The following is a 22,501-nucleotide window of genomic DNA, read 5'->3' as shown; positions in this document are numbered from 1 at the left end:
ATAAACAGCACATCAGGGTCTGAGTCTTTGAGAAGCATCCAGATCTTTGCTGTGTGTTTGGGGAGTGATTTTCAGTTCAATAGAAGAATTCTGATTTGTTGGAGGAGGATGGTAGAATCTGGCCTGTTGGGAGAGAATTTATGCTGGCAATGTGGACGGTGTTCCGGAAGGATGAAGTGGGTGCAAGAAGTTCCCAGGGGTAAACTGTCTGAGCTGGGTGTTGGAATAATGGTATTGATTGGGGATGAAGATGCAGAGTTTCTGGCCCCTGGGCCTGGTCCGGCGTGGACAGGCACAGACGGGCGCAAACGGGAGCAGACGGGCGCAGGCGGGCTTTTCTTTGGCACGCTTTCAGAGAGCCAGCGGCGCATCCGCTGCGCGGTCGCGTTATCACGCGTTTTTGTAGCGGGACAGGGAGACTCCTGGGTCCAGCAACTAGACTGCTGACCTGCCTCTCACGATGCAAAAGTGCGGAATGTGCCCCCTATGAGCCCCGGAGCATTGAACATAGCTCTGTCCCCACAACAACACAGTAAAACAGGTATTTTCTGCACACACAAATAAAATGATTTTTTAAATTTAAAGGTCAGAGATATTTATCAAATGGTTGACCAGGAGACTCATTCTACGTACTCGAGTGATCCGCCTCCGGTCCGAATTAGTGAGCAGATTCATGATAGAGGGACTAAAATGCCCTTCTGGTGTGGTCACCGTGGTCACAAGTCACTGAAGCACCTCTTCACTGAGAATAAGGAAGATAGATATGAGATGACGAAAAATAATGTTGAAGTGGCACTTTATTCGTTAAGTCATAGGTAGATCAGAAAATACATTTATCATTTCATTTAGCTGGTGCAAAAACCATTGAAACCCTGACTCCACTCCGTCAGGAATAAAACACAGGTTCACATTTATAATGCGCAAGAGCCTAGAAGGCAGGCTGGAGCAAGGATCTATTAAAAGGCACAATTGAAATCAGTTAGAGAATAAAAATACAGAACATATTCTAAAATGTTCTAGCACCTAGAGGACAAACCTTACTAGAGGAAACTAGCCATGCAAGATTTACCAATTTAAGAGACCTTAAATGCAACGAATTGGGTTTGGATGAAAAACACAGAGAACAATAAGAAAGATTAAAAAAGGCAAAAAAGATATCTAGATTGGGAGGTACCACCTGTTAATAGGCCTTGAAGTCCCAGATCAGATAAACGGCCGGCCGGAGAACCCAGGCTTGTGTTAGACACAGCAGGAGGGCTGTGATCTCTAAGTGGGGTATTGGACCTATTATACCTGTTCAATGCAGAACTATTAAACCGCATTGATGTATGATCTGGTCCAGGTGGTTGACCACACTTCCTAGGACACAGACGTGGTCAGGTGTCTTGGCGGGTGGTTGGCCATGCTTGACCGCAAAATATAAACAAAGAAGATTTGTAGCGTAGATATCTCTAAAAATATATATGAGACCGGAATTTTAAAAACAGGTGCTACCATTGCAAGATGCTTCGTGGTTTAATTTGAGCGAGCTTGGAACATTTCAAAATGAAAATTAAGCAATGGTCAAATATGTACCAACTGGTCTTGTGTATGTTCGTGCGCTAGTCTTGCAATTGTGGAAAGTTTCTGTTCTGTGGTTGCCCAAGCTACCTCGTCGTGTTCAGCACAAAAGAAATGCATGTTTAAGAACATCGGACGTAGTATATTTTACTATCAAAAAGGTGGTAACATGGGGCAGTGGGCTTTCTGGCTTGGACCCGTTATGGGGTGACAATAAGGATATGTGGCCTACCACTTATTGGTTGTTTATGATAAAAATGGTCAAAATAGCACATTTCCAGATTTTCATCTGGCAGGGCCTACATGGGACCTTCATTCTATATGGTCGAGCAAAAATGCTAGGTTGGGAATTTAGATATTAGACGTGAACCTCCAACATTCATCTTATGCTTAATCAGTCCCAGTCTTCAACCTTTGATATGGTCAAGTCAAAGGCAGTGCTAAACAAGATAGTTTCTAGAAAGAAATAGATAAAAATGTGACTGCACCTCATCAGGATTGCCCCAATGTTGTTCCCCCTCAGCATATTTTATGTGCTCTCACAAGTGCTACTTTTCAACTGTTTTGCCAAGGGTACCTATCTTGTCTCCGGTATACTTTTTCATCATGTTGGAAGCTTTCTATTCTTTTTTTGTTTTGTTACCCTTCTTGATGACAGTTCGGGCTCTGCTCAGTCTTTGGTTTACTAACACTTCAATGATGTACCTTCTCTACACATATTGAAGCTTAACGTGTCAGGATAGTCCATGACATACCCCTACAGTGTTAGAGGTCTCTGCATTGTATAATTACACTATATGTTGTGGATGAACTGTTGAAGACCTCCTATTTTTCCGGCTGGTACAAATTCCCAATTATGATGAAAACATTAAGAAAAATGATTGGAAAAATGTCAGGATTTCCCCAGTGAAGACTGAAGTCCCCAAGGAAAGTTTTACTGTCACAACAATTATTGATTAGGCATTGAGCTCCGTGCACACGTAGATAAAGGTACATTATCACCAGTATGGTGATGAATGATGTTTATTGTTATAGGGAGAGTCTGTTACGAGTTAGGATCTCGAGTCAAACACTGAAAGGAGTAAATTAATCAATAAGGGCCTGATTCACAGAACTAACTTAAGACAAAATCCCAAACTTACTACTTTTGGTATTCACAGAAGGCATTTAGTATTAGTAAAGTTAGGATTTTGTCTTAACTTTCTCTTAAGTCTGTCTTAAATCTGTCTTAAGTCTGTCCTAAGTTTGTCTTAAATTTGTCTTAAGTCTGTCTTAAATCTGTCTTAAGACTGTCTTAAGTCAAACTTAAGACCGTCTTAAGTCAAACTTAAGTCAAACTTAAGACAAAATTCTAACTTTACTACTACTAAATGCCTTCTGTGAATACCAAACGTAGTAAGTTTAGGATTTTGTCTTAAGTTAGTTCTGTGAATCGGGCCCAGAGTACTTTGCACTTAAGAGCTTTTGTTATAAGTAGGACAGCCCTTCTCCAAAGCCTACCTTGAAAATCACATCAAGTGATGAAGTACTCCAGAGGGTGCTGTAGGTCCATGGCATTGTAGGAAAAGTTATTGAACCGGTTTTCCATGAGTACTAATAAATCAAGATTGTAATGGATAATCGTGTCAGCGATCTCCAGTCTGCACTTCACTCCTGATCTAAAATTATATTTGTTGGTGTTATGTTTTCACAATTTTTTGTGAACTTGACCTGGACAGAACATTTATGGCCCTCACACAATTCAGGGTATGCACTGACCAACTTGAGTAGAGTGAATGATGAGTTGTGACACACATCACTCTCACCTAATTTGGACCTATACATTTATCCCACACTCCAGGTACATTTCTAAAGCCTTCATTCATGCTTGAGGTATTTGTGAGCTGTACATCCTTTAAAATATGTATAATCTACAGCATCATTTTTAAAGTTACTAACCAGATATCACAGTTGTTTGACATCTGCTTCATCTGCCCTCTCTTGCCTCATCCACAGTGCTTTTCATCTCCTTCGTGTGCAGTGATTCGGCCGCCGCTCTTCCACCCAAGCTTTTTCTGCACTATTGTTCACCCTCACTACTCTCCTAATGTAACCTCATAAATCCTCATATGCTTTGCATCATCAGCCCTCTCCTTTCATATTTCAGTAAATTGTACTACACCGCCCAGCTTTCTTTGTATTAACACCAAATTACTGTTTACGAAAAAATTATATCTTTCCAAACGAAAAAAGTAAGATTGCACTGTTTAAGAAAAAAGTTACCCTTTTCACATATATCTTTTAAAGAAATCTATATATATATATATACACACACACACACACACACACACACATATATATATATATGCAAAAAAAGAAGATGAAGCAGAGAACTCTGGGTAGTTCTCAAGTTTAGGTTGAAAACAGCTCCAGTATAGAGTACTTTCAACACCAGCGACACTCTAAATTTGCTCACCTCAAATGTCTGCTTTTCTATCAAAGTCTTTAGCCGTAGGATTTGCACAGTGCCATCCACGCCGAGATAGAAAGGGACAACATCTTTAAGCATAGGATTAGCACAGTGCAGTACCGAGCTGTAAAGTGGCCAAAGGCTTTTACCACTCCAGGCAATGTATTATAGCTTTAGATTGGTAAAATACCATCCAAGCCAACCTGAAATGAATGAAAGCAACCCCTGACACGTGTTTCACTCTCATTAGAGCTCTTCAGAGAGGTATAGCTTTGTCCAAAAACAAGGTAGCACCCAGTATAATATATATATATATTCCCTGGTGTAAAATAATGTACAGTTTTGTATACTGTGCGCTTTACAAAATACACCACATTTGCATTTTTTTTACATTGTATACAGATTCAATTGCAGAATTTTTTTTTAGTATTTATTCATTTCAGGAAATCTCGATTTTAAAATGTAAGCAAATGAACAAAGTTGTTTAATGTACAAGTACACTTTATAAATGTGGTTAATAAAAGTATCACATTTTTCTAATTACATCTGGACAACACCTTACATTAAGACAATTATTTGATATTCAATTATTCATTTCGGAAAATATGCATCACTATAACAACTACAAACCCATTTATTCAATCAGTGTATTTACACAATTAAATCACTCTTTCACAACACATTTTAAACACATTCACATATTAATCCACTTATAAAAATGTAACAATAACACACCTTAAAATACTATGGTAGTTGCTCATATCACACTTCTTAACTATTGAAAGCACACAATATACAACAACAAAACCAACAGCTCATCACTCACTTATTAATGGTGAGACCTATTGTCTTTGTCAGAGCTTGTGTTTACTCATCATCCAGATGAGAGGCAGCTCTTGCAGTGTTTCTCATTGTGACATGCACTCTTCTCCAGTACACCACAGGGACATTGTGAGCTGGCAGACACAGACTGCTGTCTTTGTGGGATATAACCAGCAAAGGCAGCTGTTAATTAGCTGTTCTGGTCTGATTGTTTTACTCCATATTAGAACATTGGAATGTTGGGAGCTCCATTGAAAACAATGGAGTGCTCCGGGCTTATAATGGCTGGTATAAGCCCGGAGCTCCAACATTCCAATGTTTCTTTGTCCACAGCTCTGGCTGTAAACAAAGGCTTCAGGGAGCCTGAGGGGATTCTGATCCACTCACGCTCCCATAAGGATTTGTTCTTTTTTGTTAGAACATTCTGCCCTCTAGTGGCAGAATATTCTAATAGCCTTATAGCCCTTCGTAGCCGGGCTATACCGGCTATTAAAGTCCCTCTTCCTTGTTAAAGGCCCTTGCCTTCGGCTCAGGCCTTTAACGCTGGAGAGGGCCTTTAATAGCCGGTATAGCCCTCTACGGCGGGCTACAAAGGCTATATTAAGGCTCTATGAGTTGATAAAGGCACTGAACCCTCATCATGAGCTCCTGCCAGAGGATAGGGCTTATAACGAGAGTTAGGACTGTAATGCGTTTAGAACATTCCACCGTCTGAAAATGTTCTAAACTTAAATAAGGAGAATCTGACACTGAACACTGAAAGACAAACATGGAATGTTAGAGCAGAAGGTTTATACTAGCCAGTACTGGACTCGAGCCATTCCATAATGGAGCTTCTAACATTCCAATGTTCTAAAGTGTGTTAATGCCCTTCACAATGATTGTGATGTCTCCAACATCCACCCTCTCGCCTACTCCTATCAAAAGTCAATAGTGTACTGCAGGAGTGTTTCAGCCGGGTACCTGCATCATAATATATGTGCTGAACTCCCTACAACCTTATTAAATACCCCACTATCAGCATTCCAATTGTTGGACGAAACATCTCAAATTGTCTGACACACCCAATTGATCTTTTTTTTATATTCAGGGATTACGTTTGCATTTACTAAACAGTATTATTCCTTGGATTTGAATTAAGGTTGGCTGAGCATTATTTCCATATGGGTTTCATTTCAGTGTCCATGATTTTGGAATAATGTGTCCATCAATTCCAGCAGAGTATAAGCAGTTTAAGACACCCATGGTTTCATGTGTTTCCGTACAGGTATGGGCGCCGTACGATGCTCCTGGTAACATCTGTATTCGCATTGCTGTCCGGGATGGCCGCTGCAGCATCTGTAAATTATCCAATGTTTGCAGTCTTCAGGTCTCTTCTGGGTTTATGGATTTCAGGATTTCCTATGATCACGACTGCATTAGGTAAGTAATGTGAGCAGAATGTTTTTTACCACCCATCAGCAGTGTCCCACATTCATGGATTATGACCTTTTGAGAACCATTGGTTGCTTGGTGCTAGGGGCTAATTTGGGGATAAATATGAGCTGAATGAAAAGTTCTTTTTCCAGCTCTTCATACTTCTCGCAAAGCACTTTTGATTCCTACACAATTCCTTCACCCTATTGCTCTTCCCTCATCTCTTCAGCCCTACTTTTGTCTTCCCTGTTCTTCAAATTTTCTTTTTACACTTGTTTCTCTCCATTAGCTCCCGCCTAGCCAGTATTCCTTTGTTCTACTCTTTGCAAGGGTTTAGACTATTTGCAAGCATTCCTCCCATCAACTTCTATTTGTTTGATATAAGCCCCTTAGTGGCGAAAAGTGGATCCACACTGCAGGATAGAAGGTATAGCTATTTATGAGGTGTAATGAGGCCCAAACTGATCTGGGGTTGCTTGTGCTCCCTTCTGAAGGGACCATCAACTGGTATTCTGGGATGGACCATTCCCATAAGAAGCAGGATTGGTACTAATCTTCACAAGGTGGGCCTCAGAGTGGAGTGGCACAGTGGGTGAAAAATGATCAGTTGAAAAGCTACCCAGAACAATTGACAGTAGTTAGACTATTTGCAAGCATTCCCCCATCCCCTGTTGTGTGTTTGATGCATTTTAAGGAACCCTACATGCCTAATCTTTAGCAGTAAGGTATTGCTGTTTTATCTGAACTTCATCTAACCAATAACTTGGCCGGTATCCAATGTAGGAGAGTCATGAATTGAATCTTTAGCGCCAAGACGCCCTCGGGCATATGTTCGCGCTCTATAAATCTCATAAATAAATAAATAAATAAATATGTTTCCAGTCTTAAGACTGTCTTTGAGGAGTGACTAAATCAGACCCTCCAGGATATAGCGGCATGGATTCGCAAATTTAGCGGTACAAATATGGAAATTTAGCAGCACAAATATGGAAATTTAGCGGCACAAATATGGAAATTTAGCAGCACACATATGGAAATTTAGCGGCACAAATATGGAAATTTAGCGGCACAAATATGGAAATTTAGCAGCACAAATATGGAAATTTAGCGGCACAAATATGGAAATTTAGCAGCACAAATATGAAAATTTAGCGGCACAAATATGGAAATTTAGCGGCACATATATGGAAATTTAGCAGCACAAATATGGAAATTTAGCGGCATTTCAGCGGCACTTTATTTTACTCATAAACATTCATTTTCAGCCTAAAATCAATGGAAACTGTTTTAGCAGAGTATTGCACTTTGATTAGGCAATCTGGAATATGGAATAGAGGAAGCAGCCCACAGGTGAAGGCTGTTATCCCTTGGAATTGCAATTCTTCATCTGCCAGATGGGCTAAACAGAAGGTCTAACATTTTGTGTCACATTTTGTGATGTCAATTCCTGTGAGGTCATGGGTCTTGATGCCACTTCCTGTGAGGCGACGTGCCATGTCGCGCTCAATGTTGTCACTCAATGTGAAGTCACGCGCTATGCTGCCTAACTTGGTTAGACCCCCCCACTTCTGTTTTTTAGGACCTGTGCCCTCTTAAGAAGTGAAATAAAGACAAAATAAGACAACAGGCCTCCTCCATCCGTGTACCCAGAATCGTGGAGAACATCCCTGTCTCCATCAGGGCCGCCCCAACGCGGATGCAATGCAGGAATTGATTGACAGGCACTCACCCACACCTGACCCCCCCCCTGCATGTCTGGTTTCTGCCCCCAAAGCTCTCCTGCTTCCGAAGTCATGGCTCCTGCCTGGGATCCGAGGGGCAGGCGCAGAGTACAAATGATGCGGAAGTGAGTCCTGTTCCTAGGGAGGGCCGTGCCAGGGCTTAGAAGCCCTGCTGCGAGTCTAGACTGCGAACGGCCCCCCTCCCCCGTGCAACTCACGACACCCACAACGAGGCGCTTCACAGGTCGTAACCAGGGGGCCCGGCCTGGAAAGGATAAAAAGAATGCGGCCCCCCCTTCCAGCCATAAAAGAAAAATATGCCCCTAATGGGAGGACCCAGGGGGTTGGCTTCTCGTGCAATGACACACACCGACCCCAAAACCACCGCAAGCCGCTGACACCTGCCAGAGCCGAGGATAACAGGCGGGGGCGTGAAAAACAAAGCCTCATTAACAAGTGAAAGGTCTTTTAATGACCTGTGAAGTACTCGGGTGCTAATGCAATGCCCACCCCTAACTAGGGGGAAGCACCTCCGAGCACTACGTGGGGTGACCGGGTAGGTCTTATTCCATAAGTGAGTTTAATCCAGACATTGTGGTTTTCTTTGGAACTTCTTTATTCATTAAACGAATTCAACCTTCATGGTTTAATAAGTCAACATTGAGTTGTTGTTTTAAAGAGTGATGGCATAGTTATAACCAATCCCAATGCATTTCGGGCTCCGCCCTTCTTCAGGGGATGGCTCTACAAACGGAAAATGAAAGAATCGTGGTATCGGTACATATTCAAAATTACAATGTTAGTTAACGGGTGCACGGAGATATACATGGTGCATGAAAAAATAGGTGCGCGATAACGTCGTGAGTTATAAGAATGTGGTCAGAAAACACCAAGGTTGTAAGGTGTACACAAGCTACTCGTTGCAAAAATAAACCGTCTGTGAGGAAGCCAAGGGTGTTCACAAGCATTAGCGCGGACTCAAATATAGACGGGTGATTAAATTAAAAGTGTGCGTGAACAGTAACCAACAGGTCCTGCACACAAAGCATGAAGCCGAAAATGTGGCCATAACCGTAAAGCGGTATAAGAGGCTGCGGGGTGCTCATAAAGTACTCACGTTCAGGACAACTATGCAGGGACTCCGGGGAGTTCCGACGGGTAGTGGTGAAACAAACACCGGGTGTGATCGCGGTGATATTATGAAGAGTGAAACTAAACATAGAAGAGGGTGCGATAAATAACCAGGTCGTGAAGCTACAACGGGTGAATGTGGGCGCCATCTTAGAATGGTTGCAAAACTATAGGTGAAATTCAGAATAGGTGCAAAAGCTAAATTGAAAAGGGGTAATCCAAAGTAAATGAGGTAATGAAATAAAGTGGTAGTGTAATATCATGCACATGCACAATTTATAATCACAAATAACATTGAAATTCCATCCTGTCGTTAAGACCATACGGTATCATGGTGGACATGAAGCGGATCCAGAAATGTTCGCGTTTCAACAGAGTGTTTTTGTTGTTCGTGGTCACCTGTACTTGCTCAAGTATTTGGAACTTTAGTTGGGCCACATTGTGTCTGTTTTCTTGAAAGTGTGTGGCAACACTGGATTTCAAGTTGTTGGTCCTGATGTTGCTCTTTTGCTCAAGAATGCGAACACGTATCTTCCTTTCGGTGTGGCCGATATAACATTTGCCACACGGGCATTTGAGTAGATAAATGACATTGCTGCTGTTGCACATTGCATTCACACGTAATTTTATGGGGTGACCTTTGAGTGGGTGATTGGTGGTATTCCCAGTGATGCAGTTGTTGCAGTTACTGCAATTGTAACAGGGCCGTAGGCCAGTGTAGGTAGTTTGGGTGGTTGATGTTTTGTCTCTGGTAAGAATCTCTTTCAGGTTGCGGCCTCTGGTAAAGGCAAACATGGGTGGTTGGTTGAATAATCCTTGGAAGTCAGGTTCCATAGTTAAGATTGGCCAGTGCTTGCGTATGATGTGCTGGAAAGTTTTTGAGAGGATCGAGTACTTGGAGACCACGACAATGCGGTTGGACTTAACCTTGGGTTTGGGGAGTAGGAGGGTACTCCTATTAATTGCTTCACTTCTCACCATGGCCATGTCAAGGATCGGTGGCGGATAGCCACGTGCTTTAAGCTTATCCAACAATTTCCTCATTTCTTGTTTGCTGTCCTGTGATCTTGAAACTATGCGTTTTACCCGTAGAGCTTGGGCAAACGGTAGGTTGTTCTTCAATTGCCAAGGGTGAAAACTTGTGTAGTGCAACGTGGAGTTGCGGTCTGTGGGTTTACGATATAAACTCGTGTGCCATTGATCTTGTTCTTTGTGTATCTCCACATCAAGGTAGTGTACACAGCTCTCATTAAAGTCCCATGTAAATTGTATTCTGTCGTTGATGTTATTCCATGTCTGAAGAAATTCAACTAAGGATTCAGCTGGACCGCCCCATAATAGAAAAATGTCATCGATGTAACGCAAGTAGAGCTTGCCATGTTCATGCCATTTAGTCTGATTCGTGATGTATGTTTCCTCAAAGTGCTTCATGAAGATATTCGCGTAGCAGGGAGCTGCGCAATTTCCCATGGCCGTACCATTTAGTTGGTGTATCCATTTGTCGTGTATTGAAAAGTAGCTATGGTAAAGTGTAAATATGGTCAATTCCATTAAAAACACTTTCAGGTCCTGATCCAATTCGGATGTCATAAGGGCATGTTCCACAGCTTCAATGCCCCAGTCGTGGGGAATGGAGGTGTATAGGGCACAGACATCTACTGTGCACATGATCAACGTGGAGTCTTTTAGTTCATCCATAGTGGGTGTTAATTTCAATAAAAAGTCTGTGGTATCTCGTACATGTGATTTGGTGCTCAGAACAAACGGTTGAAGATATTTGTCTAAAAATTTGCCGGGCTTCTCGTGTACACTGCCCTTGGTGGATACAATGGGGCGGAATGGAGGTCTGGTAGGATGCTTATGAATTTTCGGTAGCATGTGTAACACGGGGGGTTTCGGATTGTTGGGTGTCAGATAACGTCGTGTTTTGTCATCAATCGTACCATTGTTAAAAGCCTGATTGATAATTTGGACCAAATTCTTGGTATATTCAACAGTGGGGTCCCCAGGTAGGACATCGTAGAGATTAGTATCCATGATGTGCATCTCAATTTGTTCCTCATAGAAACTGGTGTCCATAACAACCAGTGCACCACCTTTGTCTGCATTCTGGCAAGTGATTTGAGGGTTGTTGGCTAACTGTTGCAGGATGTTTCTCTCTTTGCAGGTAACATTTCCGTGTTTTATGGGACGTTGGAATGGCAATTTGGAGATTTCCTGTTTGACCAAGCTCTCAAATGAGTTTATAATCTTGTGGCTGGAAGGAGCCATAAATGTACTGTGGGGACGGAGTCCTCTGAGCATGTCATCCGTTTGGGGTGGTGCAGGGCACACATTCTGAAAGAAGTGTCTCAACCTCATGTTGCGTAGCAGTTTGAACTTGCTGACTTCCAGCTCAAGTGTGTTGGTACGGGTTGTAGGGACAAAGGATTGTCCCTTCTGAAGGGTTGCAATTTCTTCACTGGACAGAGGTGTCGTGGAAATGTTGATAACTAGATTTTCTTCCATTATCATCTTATTTTTCTGTTGCGCTTGTTCTTGCCGATCGGCGGTGTCTGTTCTTTTTCTGTTACCACGGCGGGTCTTGCCCCCCCGGGGTCGGCTTGTAAGTCCTGGCCTGGTTCTAAAAAATGCACCGCAGGTTGAACTGATGTGCTTGGTGTTTGAGGTTCGGAGGTAGGAGTGGTACGTGTTTGTCGTTGTCGATTTTCATCTTCAGAGGACGATGTTTCGGCGCCTGAGAATGGGTTATACGGTTTGTTGGTGCGTCGGCGGGCGTACACCTCTGCCCAGGTGTACACCTCGCCGAGCTTGTAGTCGATGGTGTCTCTCTTGAATTTCCGGAATTTTCTCTCTTGTATCTCACGGGTGTGTTTGTCTAGTTGGGTGGTAATGTCCTCCAACATTTTGGTAAGTTCTTCCTCGGTCATGGCGTTGTCCAGCTCGTTCCTGACGCTCTTGATTTCTTGAGATAGCTCTTCCAGTGTTCTAGACAACTCCTCGACTATCAGCAGGATTAGGTCGAGGGAACACTTATTCAGGATAGAGTACCAACGTTCGACAAATTTGGCATTGTTTTTACAAAGTAGAGGCTTCAAGGGGACTCTCAAGCCCCGAGGGATCCTTTGTGCCCGATGGTACCGTATGAGGGTACTAGCGTGTAGTTTTTGATTAGATTCTTTCTTCAGTAAGTAGAGTAGCTGTTTGATGTTGCTCTCAACACTGCGGGTGTTGGCAGTGGAGGTGATGTCATCCTGGATCATGCCGTAAATCTTGTCGGCATCTTCAGTTGTGAAGGCAAATGTGCTTGCCTTTTGATCGGTCATACCAGAGACCGAATCGAAATTCATGTTGTCTAGATTGGCGTGCTGGGTTCCAAGGTCAGGAAATAGTGAAAACTGGTGGGTAGTGGGACTCGCACAGCCCAAACGATAATCCACAGGGTTATGAAGTTCAAGTTCTGTTGTGTGCTCAGAGAGAGAGACGCTGCCTGGCCTGACAGCGGAAAATCCACGAGAACTAATGCAATGCCCACCCCTAACTAGGGGGAAGCACCTCCGAGCACTACGTGGGGTGACCGGGTAGGTCTTATTCCATAAGTGAGTTTAATCCAGACATTGTGGTTTTCTTTGGAACTTCTTTATTCATTAAACGCATTCAACCTTCATGGTTTAATAAGTCAACATTGAGTTGTTGTTTTAAAGAGTGATGGCATAGTTATAACCAATCCCGATGCATTTCGGGCTCCGCCCTTCTTCAGGGGATGGCTCTACAAACGGAAAATGAAAGAATCGTGGTATCGGTACATATTCAAAATTACAATGTTAGTTAACGGGTGCACGGAGATATACATGGTGCATGAAAAAATAGGTGCGCGATAACGTCGTGAGTTATAAGAATGTGGTCAGAAAACACCAAGGTTGAAAGGTGTACACAAGCTACTCGTTGCAAAAATAAACCGTCTGTGAGGGAGCCAAGGGTGTTCACAAGCATTAGCGCGGACTCAAATATAGACGGGTGATTAAATTAAAAGTGTGCGTGAACAGTAACCAACAGGTCCTGCACACAAAGCATGAAGCCGAAAATGTGCCCATAACCGTAAAGCGGTATAAGAGACTGCGGGGTGCTCATAAAGTACTCACGTTCAGGACAACTATGCAGGGACTCCGGGGAGTTCCGACGGGTAGTGGTGAAACAAACACCGGGTGTGATCGCGGTGATATTATGAAGAGTGAAACTAAACATAGAAGAGGGTGCGATAAATAACCAGGTCGTGAAGCTACAACGGGTGAATGTGGGCGCCATCTTAGAATGGTTGCAAAACTATAGGTGAAATTCAGAATAGGTGCAAAAGCTAAATTGAAAAGGGGTAATCCAAAGTAAATGAGGTAATGAAATAAAGTGGTAGTGTAATATCATGCACATGCACAATTTATAATCACAAATAACATTGAAATTCCATCCTGTCGTTAAGACCATGCGGTATCATGGTGGACATGAAGCGGATCCAGAAATTTTCACGTTTCAACAGAGTGTTTTTGTTGTTCGTGGTCACCTGTACTTGCTCAAGTATTTGGAACTTTAGTTGGGCCACATTGTGTCTGTTTTCTTGAAAGTGTGTGGCAACACTGGATTTCAAGTTGTTGGTCCTGATGTTGCTCTTGTGCTCAAGAACGCGAACACGTATCTTCCTTTCGGTGTGGCCGATATAACATTTGCCACACGGGCATTTGAGTAGATAAATGACATTGCTGCTGTTGCACGTTGCATTCACACGTAATTTTATGGGGTGACCTTTGAGTGGGTGATTGGTGGTATTCCCAGTGATGCAGTTGTTGCAGTTACTGCAATTGTAACAGGGCCGTAGGCCAGTGTAGGTAGTTTGGGTGGTTGATGTTTTGTCTCTGGTAAGAATCTCTTTCAGGTTGCGGCCTCTGGTAAAGGCAAACATGGGTGGTTGGTTGAATAATCCTTGGAAGTCAGGTTCCATAGTTAAGATTGGCCAGTGCTTGCGTATGATGTGCTGGAAAGTTTTTGAGAGGATCGAGTACTTGGAGACCACGACCATGCGGTTGGACTTAACCTTGGGTTTGGGGAGTAGGAGGGTACTCCTATTAATTGCTTCACTTCTCACCATGGCCATGTCAAGGATCGGTGGCGGATAGCCACGTGCTTTAAGCTTATCCAACAATTTCCTCATTTCTTGTTTGCTGTCCTGTGATCTTGAAACTATGCGTTTTACCCGTAGAGCTTGGGCAAACGGTAGGTTGTTCTTCAATTGCCAAGGGTGAAAACTTGTGTAGTGCAACGTGGAGTTGCGGTCTGTGGGTTTACGATATAAACTCGTGTGCCATTGATCTTGTTCTTTGTGTATCTCCACATCAAGGTAGTGTACACAGCTCTCATTAAAGTCCCATGTAAATTGTATTCTGTCGTTGATGTTATTCCATGTCTGAAGAAATTCAACTAAGGATTCAGCTGGACCGCCCCATGATACCGCATGGTCTTAACGACAGGATGGAATTTCAATGTTATTTGTGATTATAAATTGTGCATGTGCATGATATTACACTACCACTTTATTTCATTACCTCATTTACTTTGGATTACCCCTTTTCAATTTAGCTTTTGCACCTATTCTGAATTTCACCTATAGTTTTGCAACCATTCTAAGATGGCGCCCACATTCACCCGTTGTAGCTTCACGACCTGGTTATTTATCGCACCCTCTTCTATGTTTAGTTTCACTCTTCATAATATCACCGCGATCACACCCGGTGTTTGTTTCACCACTACCCGTCGGAACTCCCCGGAGTCCCTGCATAGTTGTCCTGAACGTGAGTACTTTATGAGCACCCCGCAGCCTCTTATACCGCTTTACGGTTATGGGCAAATTTTCGGCTTCATGCTTTGTGTGCAGGACCTGTTGGTTACTGTTCACGCACACTTTTAATTTAATCACCCGTCTATATTTGAAACCGTGCTAATGCTTGTGAACACCCTTGGCTCCCTCACAGACGGTTTATTTTTGCAACGAGTAGCTTGTGTACACCTTTCAACCTTGGTGTTTTCTGACCACATTCTTATAACTCACGACGTTATCGCGCACCTATTTTTTCATGCACCATGTATATCTCCGTGCACCCGTTAACTAACATTGTAATTTTGAATATGTACCGATACCACGATTCTTTCATTTTCCGTTTGTAGAGCCATCCCCTAAAGAAGGGCGGAGCCCGAAATGCATCGGGATTGGTTATAACTATGCCATCACTCTTTAAAACAACAACTCAATGTTGACTTATTAAACCATGAAGGTTGAATGCGTTTAATGAATAAAGAAGTTCCAAAGAAAACCACAATGTCTGGATTAAACTCACTTATGGAATAAGACCTACCCGGTCACCCCACGTAGTGCTCGGAGGTGCTTCCCCCTAGTTAGGGGTGGGCATTGCATTAGTTCTCGTGGATTTTCCGCTGTCAGGCCAGGCAGCGTCTCTCTCTCTGAGCACACAACAGAACTTGAACTTCATAACCCTGTGGATTATCGTTTGGGCTGTGCGAGTCCCACTACCCACCAGTTTTCACTATTTCCTGACCTTGGAACCCAGCACGCCAATCTAGACAACATGAATTTCGATTCGGTCTCTGGTATGACCGATCAAAAGGCAAGCACATTTGCCTTCACAACTGAAGATGCCGACAAGATTTACGGCATGATCCAGGATGACATCACCTCCACTGCCAACACCCGCAGTGTTGAGAGCAACATCAAACAGCTACTCTACTTACTGAAGAAAGAATCTAATCAAAAACTACACGCTAGTACCCTCATACGGTACCATCAGGCACAAAGGATCCCTCGGGGCTTGAGAGTCCCCTTGAAGCCTCTACTTTGTAAAAACAATGCCAAATTTGTCGAACGTTGGTACTCTATCCTGAATAAGTGTTCCCTCGACCTAATCCTGCTGATAGTCGAGGAGTTGTCTAGAACACTGGAAGAGCTATCTCAAGAAATCAAGAGCGTCAGGAACGAGCTGGACAACGCCATGACCGAGGAAGAACTTACCAAAATGTTGGAGGACATTACCACCCAACTAGACAAACACACCCGTGAGATACAAGAGAGAAAATTCCGGAAATTCAAGAGAGACACCATCGACTACAAGCTCGGCGAGGTGTACACCTGGGCAGAGGTGTACGCCCGCCGACGCACCAACAAACCGTATAACCCATTCTCAGGCGCCGAAACATCGTCCTCTGAAGATGAAAATCGACAACGACAAACACGTACCACTCCTACCTCCGAACCTCAAACACCAAGCACATCAGTTCAACCTGCGGTGCATTTTTTAGAACCAGGCCAGGACTTACAAGCCGACCCCGGGGGGGCAAGACCCGCCGTGGTAACAGAAAAAGAACAGACACCGCCGATCGGCAAGAACAAGCGCAACAGAAAAATAAGATGATAATGGAAGAAAATCTAGTTATCAACATTTCCACGACACCTCTGTCCAGTGAAGAAATTGCAACCCTTCAGAAGGGACAATCCTTTGTCCCTACAACCCGTACCAACACACTTGAGCTGGAAGTCAGCACGTTCAAACTGCTAGGCAACATGAGGTTGAGACACTTCTTTCAGAATGTGTGCCCCGCACCACCCCAAACGGATGACATGCTCAGAGGACTCCGTCCCCACAGTACATTTATGGCTCCTTCCAGCCACAAGATTATAGACTCATTTGAGAGCTTGGTCAAACAGGAAATCTCCAAATTGCCATTCCAACGTCCCATAAAACACGGAAATGTTACCTGCAAAGAGAGAAACATCCTGCAACAGTTAGCCAACAACCCTCAAATCACTTGCCAGAATGCAGACAAAGGTGGTGCACTGGTTGTTATGGACACCAGTTTCTATGAGGAACAAATTGAGATGCACATCATGGATACTAATCTCTACGATGTCCTACCTGGGGACCCCACTGTTGAATATACCAAGAATTTGGTCCAAATTATCAATCAGGCTTTTAACAATGGTACGATTGATGACAAAACACAACGTTATCTGACACCCAACAATCCGAAACCCCCCGTGTTACACATGCTACCGAAAATTCATAAGCATCCTACCAGACCTCCATTCCGCCCCATTGTATCCACCAAGGGCAGGGTACACGAGAAGACCGGCAAATTTTTAGACAAATATCTTCAACCGTTTGTTCTGAGCACCAAATCACATGTACGAGATACCACAGACTTTTTATTGAAATTAACACCCACTATGGATGAACTAAAAGACTCCACGTTGATCATGTGCACAGTAGATGTCTGTGCCCTATACACCTCCATTCCCCACGACTGGGGCATTGAAGCTGTGGAACATGCCCTTATGACATCCGAATTGGATCAGGACCTGAAAGTGTTTTTAATGGAATTGACCATATTTACACTTTACCATAGCTACTTTTCAATACACGACAAATGGATACACCAACTAAATGGTACGGCCATGGGAAATTGCGCAGCTCCCTGCTACGCGAATATCTTCATGAAGCACTTTGAGGAAACATACATCACGAATCAGACTAAATGGCATGAACATGGCAAGCTCTACTTGCGTTACATCGATGACATTTTTCTATTATGGGGCGGTCCAGCTGAATCCTTAGTTGAATTTCTTCAGACATGGAATAACATCAACGACAGAATACAATTTACATGGGACTTTAATGAGAGCTGTGTACACTACCTTGATGTGGAGATACACAAAGAACAAGATCAATGGCACACGAGTTTATATCGTAAACCCACAGACCGCAACTCCACGTTGCACTACACAAGTTTTCACCCTTGGCAATTGAAGAACAACCTACCGTTTGCCCAAGCTCTACGGGTAAAACGCATAGTTTCAAGATCACAGGACAGCAAACAAGAAATGAGGAAATTGTTGGATAAGCTTAAAGCACGTGGCTATCCGCCACCGATCCTTGACATGGCCATGGTGAGAAGTGAAGCAATTAATAGGAGTACCCTCCTACTCCCCAAACCCAAGGTTAAGTCCAACCGCATGGTCGTGGTCTCCAAGTACTCGATCCTCTCAAAAACTTTCCAGCACATCATACGCAAGCACTGGCCAATCTTAACTATGGAACCTGACTTCCAAGGATTATTCAACCAACCACCCATGTTTGCCTTTACCAGAGGCCGCAACCTGAAAGAGATTCTTACCAGAGACAAAACATCAACCACCCAAACTACCTACACTGGCCTACGGCCCTGTTACAATTGCAGTAACTGCAACAACTGCATCACTGGGAATACCACCAATCACCCACTCAAAGGTCACCCCATAAAATTACGTGTGAATGCAACGTGCAACAGCAGCAATGTCATTTATCTACTCAAATGCCCGTGTGGCAAATGTTATATCGGCCACACCGAAAGGAAGATACGTGTTCGCATTCTTGAGCACAAGAGCAACATCAGGACCAACAACTTGAAATCCAGTGTTGCCACACACTTTCAAGAAAACAGACACAATGTGGCCCAACTAAAGTTCCAAATACTTGAGCAAGTACAGGTGACCACGAACAACAAAAACACTCTGTTGAAACGCGAAAATTTCTGGATCCGCTTCATGTCCACCATGATACCGCATGGTCTTAACGACAGGATGGAATTTCAATGTTATTTGTGATTATAAATTGTGCATGTGCATGATATTACACTACCACTTTATTTCATTACCTCATTTACTTTGGATTACCCCTTTTCAATTTAGCTTTTGCACCTATTCTGAATTTCACCTATAGTTTTGCAACCATTCTAAGATGGCGCCCACATTCACCCGTTGTAGCTTCACGACCTGGTTATTTATCGCACCCTCTTCTATGTTTAGTTTCACTCTTCATAATATCACCGCGATCACACCCGGTGTTTGTTTCACCACTACCCGTCGGAACTCCCCGGAGTCCCTGCATAGTTGTCCTGAACGTGAGTACTTTATGAGCACCCCGCAGCCTCTTATACCGCTTTACGGTTATGGGCACATTTTCGGCTTCATGCTTTGTGTGCAGGACCTGTTGGTTACTGTTCACGCACACTTTTAATTTAATCACCCGTCTATATTTGAGTCCGCGCTAATGCTTGTGAACACCCTTGGCTCCCTCACAGACGGTTTATTTTTGCAACGAGTAGCTTGTGTACACCTTTCAACCTTGGTGTTTTCTGACCACATTCTTATAACTCACGACGTTATCGCGCACCTATTTTTTCATGCACCATGTATATCTCCGTGCACCCGTTAACTAACATTGTAATTTTTAATATGTACCGATACCACGATTCTTTCATTTTCCGTTTGTAGAGCCATCCCCTGAAGAAGGGCGGAGCCCGAAATGCATCGGGATTGGTTATAACTATGCCATCACTCTTTAAAACAACAACTCAATGTTGACTTATTAAACCATGAAGGTTGAATGCGTTTAATGAATAAAGAAGTTCCAAAGAAAACCACAATGTCTGGATTAAACTCACTTATGGAATAAGACCTACCCGGTCACCCCACGTAGTGCTCGGAGGTGCTTCCCCCTAGTTAGGGGTGGGCATTGCATTAGTTCTCGTGGATTTTCCGCTGTCAGGCCAGGCAGCGTCTCTCTCTGAGCACACAACAGAACTTGAACTTCATAACCCTGTGGATTATCGTTTGGGCTGTGCGAGTCCCACTACCCACAAGTACTCGGGTGCGGCTGGCAGCTCAAAAGCTGACTGTCTGTGTGTGTCCCGGGAAGCTGCTGACACACACGAGTGGGGGGGGGCGGCGCACAGCCAATAAAAAGCATTGTTTGTTTTGCTGTCTCCAGGTGGAGACACTTTTTTGTAAATATCGCGGCCAATATGGTTATTATCGCTGCCATCGCGGTAATCTGCCGATTTCGCGATTTTTTCGGGAATCGCGAAATCGCGATAAACTGGAGGGTCTGCTAAATGATGTCTCTGCCAAAGGATTGTTATGAAACAATAACCTTGATGCTGTTTTCCTCAATGTCACACTGCTCTCTATTGTTATACTGGTACAACAAGCTCATTTTCCTATAGGGAGGGCTGTGAAATAACATTTTATGCTCTCTAAATCAATTGTTTTGACAAAAATAAACTGTGTGAATCATGATTTCATGTGGGAGAAATAACAGGAGGATTCCCTTCACTCATGTTAAAGCATAACACAATTGTGCTTTTCAATCATTTAAATAAATACATGAATACATTGATCTATTATATAATATTACACGTTGTTAATCACACAATAATTACCATAAATCCATCAGCTATTATAAAAAAAGAATGATCCATCTGAGCAAATGCACAATATAAGAGGGCTTTAGAGAGAAGACACAAATAAGGAAAATTATATTACAAGCTCTGCCTGGCTTAATATTATCATCTTACTCTTGCAGGCATAATCCCAGTCTCTCAATTCTGGGTGGAATTTTTGCTTTGTGATTTCCACATTTGTTTAGCAATGGGCAGTGATCAGTGATAATAATGACTCTTTTGTTTTAGATCAAAATGTGAAAGCGCATGCCAACACAACAGCTAGACATTCTTCTAACTGAGAATAAGCCCCTTCTATGTCTGACAGGCACCGGCTTGCATATGCTACTAGTTGTCAAGGTGTCCTCATGCAATCTTCTTTCTGAGGATGTATTGCTCAAAGCCTTATGGAGTCAGCATCAAAGATGGCAAACAACCAGAAAAGAAACAATAACATATTTATTGAAAAATAAATATGTGCAAAATGATAAATGCCTACTGAGGCCTATCAATATACGTAGATATTGGATGCTACTTGCGCCAGTATGTGCTGCATCTCCCCAAACTCAGTGATTAGCACATTAAGTTCACACTTCAATTTCCTTCACACCTTTTCCCTGTTTCCTGGTCTTGTCTTACCCAATAGTCAACTACTGAAGCATTTTCCAGTGGTTTTCCAAAGATCTCACAGAGGGAGGGGCTGGAGTTCTACCTCTTCTATTAGAGCTTGTGGTATATAGTCTGTCAAAGTTTTCCACTAAGTGGGTTGTGTTGTTTATCTTGAGAGTGCTCCCATAACTGTTGTGATAACATAAAGGATAAAAAAGAGGAAGCAGTCATATGTATAATGGAAGATAAAGCCTCACCCACAGTATAATTGCATGCAGCATCATAAGCTGACTCATTACACCGTGACAAGATAGTACCATCAGGGAGGCCTCATGAACAGAGGGAGTTAAAAGACACAGTAAAGGATCTAGTTTATTGTTAAAGCTGCCTCTAGGTGTCCTCAAAAACATTCCTCATATTTAATGGTGCAAATGGCAGGATAAAAAACAGAAATAGTGTGCACATTGAGAATTATATCTCAATCATCCCTTACAAGTGCCAACATGTTTCGGTTCCCAGTAATAGCCCTCACAGGGTTTTGAGCCTGTGTCAGGGCTGATGAGATCTCTATTCTATATTAGTAAATCTAGCTGTGTGTAGAGGTAGGAGTACAGTTGATCTTAACACTGTTTAAAATGTCTTAATATGCAACCTTTCGGTTAATGAGGTGAAGTGGTTTTGGTGGAAGGAGACACCTTCTGTTGTCAGACATTTGTCAATAAATGAGTTCCATGGGGACCCTGCAAGTGCTTTCATCTGCTAATAATCAAGGATGGAGACATTCCTACTGTGAGAAGTATCACTGTACTGCAATAGTGTGTTTATAGAGAGTAGCCTAGAAATTGTTTGTCAACTACAGTAATATTGAGGTAAAAAATACCTATGTTGTTAATTTCCTTTACTAAAATATCATTGCTAATAATATCATTTTTTAATTATCTTCATGTATTTTTGTATTTGTTTTAATTGAATATGCTGTAAATTTTGTGTATATATTTTTTTTTCAAATAGTTTGTAATTTTTTGTTGATTTTAAATGTAATGTAATTGTTTATTATAATTTTAGTGTCGTAGCGGGTTGTGGGTTTGTTGGGGTACAGGGTGGGAAGCAAATTAATTATAATTAATTCATAATTGATTTTTGAGCATTTTTAATTATTTAATTGATAATGAATTTTGTAAATCGTGCAATTAATTATTCTTTTAGTTAAGTTTTAGGTGCAGGTTATGGGGTTTGTTGGGGTTCAGGGCGGGAAGTAAATTAATTATAATGAATTAATGTTTAATTATTAGTAATTATTTAATGGATAATTAATTATATACATTGTGTAATGAATTTATTTTTTAAGTTAAGTTTTAGGTGCAGATTGTTGGGTTTGTAAGGGAACAGGTTGGACAGTAGATTAATTATTATTCATTAATAATTAATTTTTAGTTATTCATTATATCATTGATAATGAATTATGTAAATCATGTAACTA

The 22,501-nt window shown here is 42.4% G+C and overlaps 1 pseudogene; it reads left to right on the top strand.

Annotated features, from left to right (window-relative positions):
* Nucleotides 1-22,501, top strand: part of LOC144762243 (solute carrier family 22 member 7-like) — a 186,303-nt pseudogene that overhangs the window by 40,188 nt on the left and 123,614 nt on the right.

Source organism: Lissotriton helveticus, chromosome 6 (assembly GCF_964261635.1).
Source record: "Lissotriton helveticus chromosome 6, aLisHel1.1, whole genome shotgun sequence".
Lineage (NCBI taxonomy): Eukaryota > Metazoa > Chordata > Amphibia > Caudata > Salamandridae > Lissotriton > Lissotriton helveticus.
This window is presented reverse-complemented; position numbering and strand designations above follow the sequence as displayed.